A 14,161-nucleotide genomic window follows, 5' to 3' on the forward strand; every position below is an offset into this window, starting at 1 on the left:
TTGAAATGTCAGACATTTTGCTATTAAATGTAAAAAATTGAAGCTAGAAATAATTTATCCTGATGTTTAATTTTTTCCATCATTTTAGTTGTTTTTCTTACAACTAGTAGTTCTTATTCACTGGTTAATGTGCATAGAGATAGTGATATTTGACCATTATTATTTATTCCTTTTTTCATTTTTTTTTATGATGCATCAAACTCTGATCTACAGTTAACTCTTGGAACTGGAAATGAAGTTGCGTGACAAATGAAATACATAGATGACTAAAAGGATTTTATAAAAACGCGACTGTAACAGAGAAAGGAAAACAGCCTTCGTGTAACCTTTGCTTACGGACTAGACTACATAGGCACTGACCAATGAGTCTTGCAATCTCGAATTGACCCTCTCTTCCTTTAACAGTTTCTAAAGACAGGACCCTGATTTTCCTCATCTAAGTACACCAAACAAGTACATGGTAGGAAAAGCTCAATTCCATCAGCTTATAAATTTATAAAAATTCACAATGTAAATAGGTCAAGGTTTTGTGATATACGATATGAACAAATCCCTAATTTTTCTACCATGACAGCTCCCTTCTTTTGGGTTTGAAAGATTTTTGGAAAGTCAAGACTTATTTTTTAGAAAATTATTATATTCAACTTTTGTAATACCTAGCCCTTTCCCCAAAGCCAAAGTTACCATGAAAGGTAAATGTTTTCAATTGATTCAGGACATCAAAGCAGCCAGGACAGCACAACTAAAGACACTCATGAAAGAGGACTCCAGGGCTGCTGCAGAAAGTGGCAAGAAGGGAGGGAGAAGTGTGTCTGCAGCAAGGGGAAGCATTTTTAGGGGGATTCATGGCAATGTTTCTTTTACTGTAATATATTTTTAAAATTTAAACATTCATTGTAGTTTTCAATGACACCTCATACAAAATCATCTGCAGTATAAGCTTTCAAACATGTTACATTCAAAGGATTAGATGAATGGGATGTCCCATGAAATAACACCTTTTTATATTTTTTTCTAGTCATTCACCTACAACTACTCCTAGAAACTCCACCAGTGGATAAATAAAATTCTAGAACATCTAATTTATATTTTCAAAGACACAAAATATCCAATAGTGTTTCTGAGTCAATTTGGGAGTTTCAGCTTTTCTGTGTCTTTCACTTTTTTCCTATTCTCTTTTTGTTTTTATTTTTCTCATAGTTCCAGTTTTATTTAACTGGAGAATCAGCATGTAGCCATGAAAAGTTAGTGTGGGATAGTGGAAGAGATGTTTTGAGATCAGAAGGAAACACATTAGGCTCTATAACAAACTATTGAAAGCATACAGGTCAAGTATAATGACCAGTTTGCTTTCTGATTATGTTTGGTGTTGCAACTCTTATATGAGTGAAAGTCCCTGCCATTCATTAGATGTGGTGTTCCTTATTAAGAAAGAATGTTAGCTTTCCATAATTATATGTTTGCATGGGGCTAAACATTTCTGTGTTTTTTAATAATTTATTTTACAAATTTCAGTGTTTTCATAAAAGATAGTTGTTGATAAAGATGTGAAATTGAAGGTAAAAATGATTGCCTTTTCAATAGACTATTATAATGTATTTGCGTCTTAATTTTGTCTAGTCAAGTTAGTTTTGATTTGCTCTGTTTCACATGTAGGGATCTAATTTGAAATGGTATCATACGTGCTAGAAAGCGTGACACAGGGGAGCACACCTTCTGCTCAGCGGTACATGGGCTGTGACTGTGCTGGACGCTCTTCTGATTTCTAGGATGAAACAGTGAAAAAGCCACAAGTTCCTATCTTACAGTTTTTACTAAAGTCGTGGCCCTACGACACTGAATGCTCTTCATACTGACTAAGCTCCCTCATCTGCAAATAAGCAGCATGGCAGCTGCGTGCCCAGCTGTTTCAAGCTTTGGTAGTGACTTACTTATGTATCTTTTCCCATGTCTGACAAACTGCACATACTTAATGGATCGCTGCTCAATCTTATTCCCAGCATGTACACAACTACAGTGTCGATATCTGAGCTAGGACTTCCTAAATGTATTTATTAAGCATTTCATTTTAAAATGATATTTCTGTTATTAACTTAAAATTTCTCCCTTTCCACCTCTATTTTTAATAATGTACAATAATATCTATTTATTCTTATAAAAATAGACCTGTAGTGCAACACACAATACATACATTCAGGTCCACAAAATAGTGTTTATTACTTTAAAAATTAAAAATAATGATGGGATTTTAGGACAACTTTTAATGGCTTACAGTGGTAGCTCAATATTTACTCAAAAAAAACTTAAAACAATACATTACCAGAAGTTCTGTGTCATTATGAAGGGTGGGTCAAAAAGACTATTCTTTCACCAATTTCTTTCCTTCCATTCTTTCTGTACCATTACTCATTTCCACTCCTTGTGTTTAATGTTTTTATTTAAACCCTTTGTGGAGTCCACATGGCTTTGCCATTTTATCTCTGTGTTTAGCACACTGAACCAGTCTTCATTGTTTCTCAGTTATAGAAACTCACAATGAGAAGAAAAAATAACAAGAAATTACTCTTTTGTCAGTGATTCCATTAGTCCAATCCACAGAGTGTGTCATATATGGTAGCTTGTACTTCAGATGTTTTTGTAGATAAAATGACACTTAGTTGCTCTGGCCTTTCAGCAGATCCAAAACAAATTAACGGGTAAAAGAAGTTGTAATCTTTCTGTCAATGTGTACAATTTTCTTCTCAAAATGATTAGTGCTTATAAAAAAGAGTAGATAAGCACAAAGTTGTAATTTGTACTGGAACAAAGCTCTACTTTTGTACAAAGCACAATTACCAGTGCATGCCAAAGAAAAGAACAGAAAATCTGTTTTATCTGACCAAAGTTATTCCTGCATATTACTAATATTATTGAATTTAGAAGAATTTATTGGGTAAGTGGTCCATGATATTTGTACTAGTTACATATAATAAAGACTAAGTGAGAACTGTGCTGACTTTTTCAGTCCATTTACTTACTGTTTCTGTCATTTCGTGATTCTACACCTGATCGCCTTTTTAACTTTTTTCTCTTTTAGCTTTGTGGCATGTTATTGTTCCGATTCTGTTCTTATTTTGGTGACTCTCCTTTCCTTCCTTTTGGGGATCCTCATTATTTTTATATTCCCTAAGTTCTTTTTTTTTCCCATTAAGTTTATTGGTACATTTTAGGTATACAATACAGGTACATTCATCATTGGGAGCTTGTACCTTTACCTGATGCATCTTGGTTCTTATTTTTTCCCCATTTCCTAAGTTCTCCTCTTTCACATCTTTCCCTTGGTGATCTCATTTATTATTCTCTTGACTTCAACTTTCAAATTTAGGTCAATAATATCAATAATTAAACTCATGTTCTCTCAAACATTCTATTTCTGCATTTTCAATGCTTCTGACATTTTTGCTAGGCTCAGAAAACCTGGATACTGGAGCTGGACCAAACATATTTCTGTTTCTACAACATCTCCTTGTTCAAAAGATGTTCTACCTGTGAGAAAGCAGAAAGTTTCTGTGGAGATACTCTGCTAGCTCACGGGACTCTTGGTTCTTACAGAGCACATGACAATTTAGATCTTGTGCTTATCATTCTTATATCATTATATTGATTTATAGTAATAATCAAAGCCAAGATTCACACCTTTGGCTCAGCATTCTCTGGTCTGAAGGAGTTTTTCTTCCTCTCCATAGACATGAAATTAGTCATAAGACTAGAGGACAGTGACTGTGAGAATTTGTAATTGTTCTGTTTTGAAAATTTAAATTGATACTGTCTTCAACTACACTTATTTTACATATTGAAATGTTTGATAACATATGTGGTAAGAATAATAATTAACATGAAATATTAGCAAACAAATATTCTTGTGTATATGTAAAAAGAATAATAGAGACTATGTTTTTTTAAGCTTTTTATTCTCAGTCCCCAGTGTGGAGCCTACTCCACCATGGGTAAATATGTACAGGATTGTTTGTATAACTTATCTCAGCACTATATACTGCTGCTGTACTGAGTGCTACATTATTAAGGGGAAACACACACATACACCCACACACACTTGGGTGTATTGGAAACAGTTCACTTGGGTTATTAGAAACATTGCTTTATATGCCTTTGAAAATGGTAAAACTTGACATCAATTCATTCTGCAATTTTTTAGGCTTCCTATACCTGTTACTGCACTACTCCATGTGTTTTTCAGACATGCTGACAAGAGGGAAATATTATTTCCTCACAGTTTATACATATGTTTTCCTAAGCAAGTCCTCTTCTTTTGTGATTTACTCTGAGATATTTATGGCTTTTTGTTGTTCATTAAAGCCTGGGTTTATTGTGGTTAGAATATATTCCTTTCTTGTTTCTTTGCATACTTCTTAGCGCTTTCCTCAGTATCTACAATACCTTATTTTCTCAGTAAAAGTTTAAAAATTGAACAGCATTCATGATTTGAAGGTTTAGTTTTGCATTCCAGGAATAGTTGGGATTTTATGATTTCACAATTGTGTTGTCATTAAAAGATTCTAATCATATTTTCCTTGCTTGAGAATTATTACAATTTTATAAGGCCGTGTTTTAGGATGTGCCAACCTACAGAGGTTTGGAAGGTAAAGGAAATGACCCATGGAAAGCATGTCGACTTTTTGGCTCTTTATACTGTTGGTGAAGGGACTTGTACCCTGCATTCATGAGAGCCTGGTGTTTTAAGACCATCTTCTTCTATCTTAGCAGAATCATTTGTGATATTCTTTCAAATGAGGGCTCCGGGTGGATTTGCATACTGGGTGTTCACATTTTTGCTCTTTTGTATTTTGGGAGAGGTTCCCAAGAAAATTCTGGAAACAGAGTTTCTGTTCAAAAAATGAATCATTTACCTCGAGGATGTTGGTCTCCAAGGTGACTTCATGCAGTCACAAAATAAATTTAAAACTCAAGAATAAACTTGAAAGTTTACTCAGAGCCTGAATAGGTTTATTTACACAGTTGGACAGAAAGTTAATCTTCCATATAATTCCTTCAAATTGTATATAGCAAAATTTTGAGAAGTTTTCTACATGTGGTTGTCAAACTTCATGTTTTATGATTATATTGAAAATTGATTTTTCTCTAATATCTCCAATCAGAACAGAAATGTGCTTGTCTAGTCTTTGAATACCGGAACTCCCCAGTAATTTGTCCTTAGACTTCCTACCCTGTGGCCATCTCATATAGGACCTAAATTTAGATAGCTTCTATGACATATGCTAAAGGTCCCTCCTCTTTGTTTCCATTCATGTCTGGCTACTCCCATCAGTCTCACCCATACCATTGATGCTTGTATATGTCTTGTTCTCTACTACCTACAAAATTGCAATCCTATATTGTTGCCATATCTGCCTTCTCCAATTCCATGTCCAGGCAGCCAAACATACAGAACGGTAAACACACAAGCTCATGGACATTGACTATTACAAAATTGGGGTCACCAGGGGCCGGGGATTTAGCTCAGTGGTGCCACACCTACCTCGCAAGTGCAAGGTCCTCAGTTCAATCTCAGGTACCAAAAAAAAAAAAAAGAAAAAGGTGGTCACCTTTGATGTTCATTTTAACAATGATCCCACCTTTAGCATTTCTTCTTAATCTCAATGTTTGGAACATTTTTTATCCTTTTAATGTTCCCTGATCAATGTTTTTCTACTATATAGTAATGACTCTTGATGCATGGAGAAAATTTTGCCCATCATAAATTCTTTAATAAACTAATTATAACTTGTCCAACAATTATTTAATTACTTTGACTTTTAATGGAATTTTATTGTATGCTAGAAAATTCTAAGCAGTCTATTTCTACGATTTGATGTTCTTATTTAAGATTGTGAAGACAAAAATCAAGAAGCTCTACAAAAATGCAAAAGAATAAGATCATCTGCAACAAAAATGACACAACTAATCAGTCTAAGAAAGTCACCTTAACCTGGACTCTCTAGAATTTTAGGAGAGGCTGCTGGCATTTTTGAAAAGAAGAACGATAAAGTAACTGACTCCCTTGAGAAAGTCATTTGATTTAAGGAGTTCAGAGCTTTTTTAGGTGCATCAATATTTCTAAGTTCTCTCTTGCCCCTTCATTTCCCCTTATTAAGTGCTTATAGTTTATCAGTCTATATTATATGAATTATCACAGTCATGGAAAAGACAGAGATTCTTTGGCCTAAATTGATGGTTCTCTTATCTCTGAAGAAGGTGGAAAGGGTGGAGACTTGTATGAAGTTTCTGCCCTGCAAGGGGATTCACTGAAATGACTCAGGTAAGTGCCAGCCATACAGTATCTGTAAAACCTCTTCTCACTCTGGCAATCTTTTAGCATATTTAAAATTGTAAATATTTGGAGTTTCCATATAACTCCAACCATAACACATTTGTTTGTTTTTCCACTGATTCTTTTATGTACATAACATGAATGGCAGTTAAATAAAGTTCTCTTACTCTATAAACATCCTTTGAGGATGATGTTTTGTATAAGCTTCATTTTTATTTCAAAATGTTTTCTAAGTAGTTATATTATTCATGGTATTCACTTCTCAAAATGTAGAAATATATTTTAATTTCTATCATTTCTCAGTGCTTGTATTTCCTCTGAAACAAAGAGAAAGCTAGAGTTTTTCTACTTTCACAACTAAATTCACGACATGCTTGTCCTGAGATTAAAAAATAAATTCAAGACCACAGAATATTCAACCCAGGGTGCTGGGTCTCTGTGGGCTCTTACCTGTGCTTTTAAAATGTGCAGAAAATTTGAGTTCTTCAGACCCAGGGCACCAGGCAGATTCACAGCCAGCAGCAGGATTCTCTGACAAGCCAGCGCCTAAAGAAATATTTTCATTTCTTTCTGTACTATACTATGAAAATAATCAGGAATCACAGTAAAACAAACTTATCTTTAAAGCTATCATTTGGAAAAAACCAAGTCCTCATATTTCTTTGTGTAGCTGTTTATATTACCGTATACAAAATAAGTTATTTTTGTTAATAACTAAGAAATCAAATTTGTTTTTAATGATTAATAACTGATACATTTACACTGTCTATCTACATGTACCAGCAGTTTGATGTTTACTATTAAAAGTGAAAACAATTGCATCATTTCAAAAATGAATATGTTACATAATGATGATCTATTGTTGAACTGGTTCATAAGTAAACAGACTTGAAAGTTGACTCACTTACACAGACTAGCTTAATCAACTCTAGTTAAAAAGGGCACAGCTTCAGCCCAAAGAATATTTTATTTGTTATAACTCCAAATAGACCGTTCGAATTCATATTTTTAGTCATTATACCTCCTGTATGCTTCATGTGTTTACCTTATCCAATACAAATAAAATTTCTAATAGGTATTTTTTGCTTCTCACGGATCGAAGTAAATTCAATATTTTCCATCAAATATATTTTATTGATTTATGTATGTAATCATGGGATATTTGTTGAGAACCAACTATGGGTCAGGTCTGGCAAAATGATGGCTCAGTGGGTAAAAAAGTGAGAATTCTTCCCACGCTCAAAACGTGAATTTGGGGCTGTGGAGTCCTTCTTGCTACAGTTATAAACAGCTAAGTACCCAGTGTGAGGATCAGGGCTTCATTTGTCCAGTTTCCCGAGGAGAAGAAAACTCTCGATAACTTGTCTTTGAAATCAGTGAATATGAATAAGCATCCTGCTATATTATTGTTAGAGTCTATGAGTGTAATTAGCCCTGTAACTTTCAATTCTCTATTTTTCATCTGTTGTAAAGTGACAATGATAATTCAGGTAAAGCTCGAGCTGTCTGAACTTTCTCATTTTTGATATTTTAGAAATATTTAGAAAAATACTGTGTAGTTTCTTCTCAGTTTAAGCAGAGAGCTATTAACTGATGATAGGTAATTTTCACCTAAGAAACACTAGATTGTGAGTCTTGTAAGACAAATAAACAAATCTTAAATTATTTATAGGATGTTAGCTGTAGCAGTGAGTGGGAATTTTGTCACCAAACTATTTCACAGCCAGTCTTGAAGAATTTCAGTAACTGTTATATTGGAAAAATGTAAGTCCCTGCTGTAGATACTTAAGTCATTTTTATTAAACATACTAGAGGACTCATAGCTATTAACTGTCTCAGGCATAATAACAATGATTGCATTAATACCATCATGGTGATTTGCTTCACTGTGGCTTTAGATTTCATTCTTTGATGCCTTCATATTAAAACTGTGCTACAGAAGGAAAAGAGAAACAGAACACGTGCCGCTCGGCTGTCTCACCAATGTCAAAGTTTCCTTTCATCGTGGGGACATGGGGGGTGGTGCTGGGAGAACGAAACCTCTGTCTTTCTTGGAGATGGAGGTTTTATTTTATGAATCCAATCTCATATCTATCTTGCCATCTGTCACTAGGCAGAAGAGATATAGGACAGTGGCAAACTCATGTTAAAAAGGCTGTCTTGGGATAACAAAGAGAAAAGTTAATGGACATGGATTTACAAATTATTAATGATTTTTCTTGTCATTTCTTGAAAAATGAAAGCTATGCATGCTGCCTCTCTCCCCAAACAGATTGCATTTTATTCCTCTGCAGTTTGTCCATCAGCCTTCACCCTGACAACATAATCCAGAACTAATCCGGAGCATTCAGTTTTCCTTGTTGGCTCTCAGGCAGGCTGCTTAGACAAATCCTGCTACCTGTCAGCCTCCGGTGGGTGCCAAGCCGGCTGCCAGGTTAGCCTCTGGGGAAGCCGGAAGACCTGCCGATTTAACCCCTACTTCCCTTCCAGTAATCCACAGTAAATGGGATGCGAACGGGCTAACTGTCTTAATCAGGCCTGGATCCCTTAAAATCTGCTTCATGCACAGCTTTAAGAACTCAGGTTATGAACATTCCTACTGAAATCACATGGCACTTCCTCAGAAGCGTGGGCCTTACAGAAGCAGGTGGATCAAATATACGGGAAGGGCTTAATCCTCTGCAGTCCTCTGTGAAAAAGAAATGTATATATACCACTTCCCAGAGCCACGTCTTTGCATACAAATACTTCCTAATTGTCAGGATGGGGTCAAATCCAACTTAGGAAGAAAAGGGAGGGGGAAAACCCAATTTTGTATAATAAACATTCATGCTTTGTTAATTTCTAATATGACAGCCATAATTTACTTCTGGCTCCCCCAGTATATGATCTGCACACACCTTAATTCTTGTTGCATGACAGTGAATTTGAATATTGTTTACAGCTCGGTCTCCAGTGATTCCAATATGAGCAAATAACTAGACTAAGTTTTCAGATGAGTAAACATAAATTAATGTTGCTGGCATTTAAGTGACTCACATCAAATTGATCAAGGATAAAAAGGGAACACAGTCAGGTAAGAAGCCTGAGAAAAATACTCACCCTTTATTAAAAAACACCCCACTGTCTTCTCCTGGTTGGCACTGGAGGTACAGCCATCTACTGGTCCTGTCTCACCAGGGATCCTCAGCAGGGACAGCTCACATGAGCCCATCTCCCAGAGAACGCTGAGAAGTTCCTGGAGTTTAGCCCCAGGGCAATGTAATGAAACTTCACTCATCTCCTTCAGGGTGGGAGGTAGGACACCCAGGTGACTGGGGAGAAGACCAGCAGAGCCCAGCTCCTAGGAGAGGACCTGAACTCCACCCCACGTGTGCTGGGGACGGGGGCTCCTGATGGGTACCCTTAGCTTTCTCACATTTAGTCGCGGACTTTTCTCCAACAGCAAGGACAAGGGCCCCCACCCTGCTAATTCCCTCCCACAGAGCAGAAGATGAAAGCCGAGGAGTGCTCCTTATGCAAAACAAACAGCCAGATGTGGGCTTAATGGAGGGAGTGCACTTGTACGTACACTCACACACACAGACACACACACGCACGTGAGCATGCACACTTCCACACAAGAACACACAGATACCTCAGTTTCTGACCTTGTCAGTTTTGAAATTAAAACTTTTATTCAAATCTAATGATTATGGGCATGAGTGTTTTTAATATAAACAATCACATCTTAGAAGGGAAAAGAAGAATCTTGCTTCTTGAGTAAATAATTTTTAAAATAAATATTTGACTTTATTCCTATTCAACAGGTAATAAATATTTGTGTTCACTTGCAAAGGGAGTTTTTGTTTGTTTTTGTTAGCATCCTTTTTACCCCTCTTTCCCTTTCCACGGTCCATGTGCTTTCTTTTCTCTTTCTCCTTTTGGTTCATAAGTATTTGCTTTACTGGTGTTAAAATTACTAGGATGTCAGACCAATTTATCACAAAGAAGTTGACTTTCCCAGTTAAGGTGAGAACAGGGATTAATTGTCAAACAAACCAGTTAAGATAAAGCTGGTTTTAAAACAGGCTGACTTGTTTATGTTCTGTTTGATAACTAGGTAGTTATTAAACTAAAATTTGGAGAAAAAGTTTAAAATCAAGAGGATGAGGGGAAATGTAAAAATATCAACCACCAGAGTAAGTCTTTAGTGTTCCATAGGTTGTATTGATCACTCCTTAAAATATTTTTGTGAAATAACCTTTTTTGCAGCACTGACTGTAAGTTCTGTGACAAGATGCTCCGGGGCTACAATCTCAGGATTGACTATGGATGAAAACTGAAATCCTCCCCTAGGAGCAGAGGCCGGGAGACAGGGACTTGGATAAAGGAGGTGGGCAGTTGGTGTGCAGTTAGGAGAAGCCAGTGGTTTAAGACAGAGGCTAGAACAGTCCTTTTGGGAGAAAAGAAATTTTAAGAATCTACATAAATGAGTTCAGCATGGAGGGGGACAGAGAATAAAGGAGAAAAATGGGACAGGAAGAGGCCTATCACATTAGGGTCACAGAAGGATATTCCACATTTGTCTGTAAATAATCACAAAACCTACTGAAAATAGTGCTGCACTTCACTGCAATCTTTGTGCCATTTAAAAATGTTTAGGAGTATGTTTCTAAGATTTTTAAAGAGTCATATCCCACATGTATGCCAGATACAAGAAAAACTTCTTAATAATTCTTCAAAGGTACAGAGGTTAGAAGCATGAACTGCAGAGCTGGACTGCCAGGTTTGAAACTCTGCCGTTCACTAGCCAGGAAACTGATGGAGAAACATCTCCTATGCTTTGTGCTCCTGAGCTGTGCAAGTCACCTGGGATTAGACATGCGTGAGACTGGTGGACGGGTGGAATGGGTGCAGTGCAGTTAGAGGCCGTCAGTCCGAGCACACGAGTACTTCCGCTGAACTTCTGGTGTTAGAACATTTTAGTCAGAAGTTGTAGGTTGGTATTTTTTACAAATGTGTCAACTTGTTTAAGGTTCATATTAGAAAAAATACTTAGAATCTCTATTCCAGAATTATATACAGAGCTTTAAAGCTTTGGAAAATAGCTTTGATCCTTTGTGGTACAAAGTAAATTGATTTAAAAACACTCCTGCACTCCTTTTGCCCTGAGATAGTCCAGGGCTTAAGTTGACCTACTTTTTGTTTGTATTTGACATATTCACTCAGTGAAGAACACAGTATTTTCAGAACGGTTGTATGGAAAGTGGCAAGATATATCATTGAAGCTATCTATTAAATGGAAATTAAAAAATCTATAGCCGTACTGGGTTGTTGCTTGGGAACAGTGATATAAGGCAACTTCAGCTCCAGCACTCAGGCTGTTTAAAATACATTGACTGCTGTACAGTTGATTGATATGTTATAAACAAATGTGAAAACGTGAGGTCATTTTTGATCATCTTTCCTTTCTGAAGCAGCAGCTGCAAGGTGTTATCTGGTTATTGATCAGGTTTCTTATCAGCTTTGCGCATTATGGTGTGTTTGTAGTTGGTCCATAATCTAAACAATGCTGGCCTCACTCATCCACCTCTGAAATCTGGGTCTCAATGGCAGTAAAACAAGAAGACTGATCACACTCCACAAAGTCTCTGGCTGAGTCTCACTGTTGGTCAAAATTCGAAATGCTCACAACCCAGGAAGTAAACTATTCCATTTTGTCCAAGGAATGAAGAATGTTCATATCTATGAATGAGAATAGAACTTGAATTTTGAATTTTAAGTCATTAATTTTTTTGGAAAAGAGATTGTATCTGTTCATCAGAATTAGTATGAGGAAATGAATCTCTATTAAAATATTGTTTCTTATTTCAGCCAAGAAGTAATGAAATGACCCTAAAATCATCTAAATAAAATATAGATGATTTTAATTGGCAATGAAATATTTCTAATGAAGTTTTATGGTTTGGGGCTTTTAAAACATAAGTTTGCCTAATTCTTGGAATACACATTATTCAGTGAACAGACATATGCATCTGTTTTACTAAATGAATTCTGAGTTAGTATTTTAAAATATAAAAGTAATCACAAATTGAAAACTGAAGCAGGAAAGGTTTAAATTAGGTAGAGTCAATGAAGAAATGGGAACGTTTAATTAATAGATTTCTACATCCCCTACCAGTCTGACACATATCCACTTGACTCTTTAACTGGGTCATTCAATACATATTTGTAGCTCAGTCTTAAACATTTACCCTGAACATCACCATTTTTATCGTGTAGGATAGTCTATTGTATAAATGTATCATCCTTTTGATAGAAAAGTAGGTTTTCAAGTTTTCACTATTTTGATCATTTGGGGACATAATGCCTTTGTCATATTTATTTAGAGGTAACATGAATGGGTTAGATAGTAACTGCATTTAAAATCATAACATACATTTCTGTATTACCTTTTAGAAAGCATGCATCAATTTATATTTCAACTTCCTTTGCATGTGATTGCATATGATTGCTAGCTTCCAATTCCACTAATACCACTTTTATTCATTATGCTGTTTTCCGAACTGATAGATTAAAGAGAGTTACATTTTATTCTTTGAATTTGCATGTGTTTGATTATGAGTGAAGAACTTTTCATGGTTAGAGGTGATTTTATCACTGTTTTCTGGCTTCTCTATTTACTATTGCCCACTTTTCCATTTAGTTACCAACCTTTTTCTTATTTACTTGTAAAAGCTTTTTACATAGTAAATGTGTTTTATTTTATTATATAATAAATATCTATTTGCATATAGCAAATATATTTCCATATATGTGACAAATATTCCCATATCATCAATTATCATTTTCTTAATTTCTAAGCTTATTACATTAGGAACACAGAGTATGGACTATGAAATTTGTAATTTTTGGATAGACAACCATTTTAAAACTAAGATCTTATGAATTCTTAGGAAAGAAAGTATGTTCTCTGTTGGCTAAAGATGGAATGAATCTAATACAGAGAATGAGGAGTTATTCAATTAAACTGAGTGTGTGGAGTTGTAAAAAGTGAAGTTTATTGTATATGTGTGAAAGAACTTAACATGTTCCAAATTGCTACCAAATAAACAGTAATATGTGTGTTCCTTGCCAAATAACCAATATATTAAAGATAATTCTCATAAAAGTATAAGGTCTATTTAATAAAATAGTTCTAAAACTTATCTAGTATAAACAAATATATATAATATAAACATTACAGATGCAATAATTTAAGTACTTCAGTAATGGTGTTGAGCATTGGTAGAAAAATACAAGAGGAATCCTTGAAATGCACTTACTGTTCTAAAGGAGGCTAAATTAGAGATGAGTTGCTATTCCATAAATACTATTAGTCGATCATTTTGAAACAGTATTAACTGATAATTATTTGGTAATAGTATTAGTTGAAGCTAATGTCATTGCTCAGGGCAGACAAGGGGACAGAGGGAGCATGCAGGTGGCCTGCAGCTTTACAGGACCGTCCTGTGTGGAGCAGAATGTGCTGTGGGGAAGAGCTGAGAGGTCAGATTAAGAAAGGCCTTGAGAAGCTGTGACAGGAGGATACATCCATGGCCCCAAGTGATTTAGAAGGTGTGGTGGGAGGCATGAAATAAAGATGATGTGAAAGCAGCTTTATTTTTATTTTTAATTAGTTTCTTATTTGCTTATCCAGTGTTTTGCTTTTTTCCCATCCCTTTCTTCCTCTATCCTGCCTTCTCTTCTTCCCCTCCTCCTTTTCCTCTCTCTCTGTCTCTGTCTCTCTCTCCAAGTCTTTCTATGTAGTGTAGGCTGCCCACAGACTTATTATGTAGCCCAGCCTGGCCT

Source organism: Heterocephalus glaber, unplaced genomic scaffold (genome assembly GCF_053883595.1).
Source record: "Heterocephalus glaber isolate CG9 unplaced genomic scaffold, H.glaber_assembly_v1.0 deba00001688, whole genome shotgun sequence".
Classification (NCBI taxonomy): Eukaryota; Metazoa; Chordata; class Mammalia; order Rodentia; family Bathyergidae; genus Heterocephalus; species Heterocephalus glaber.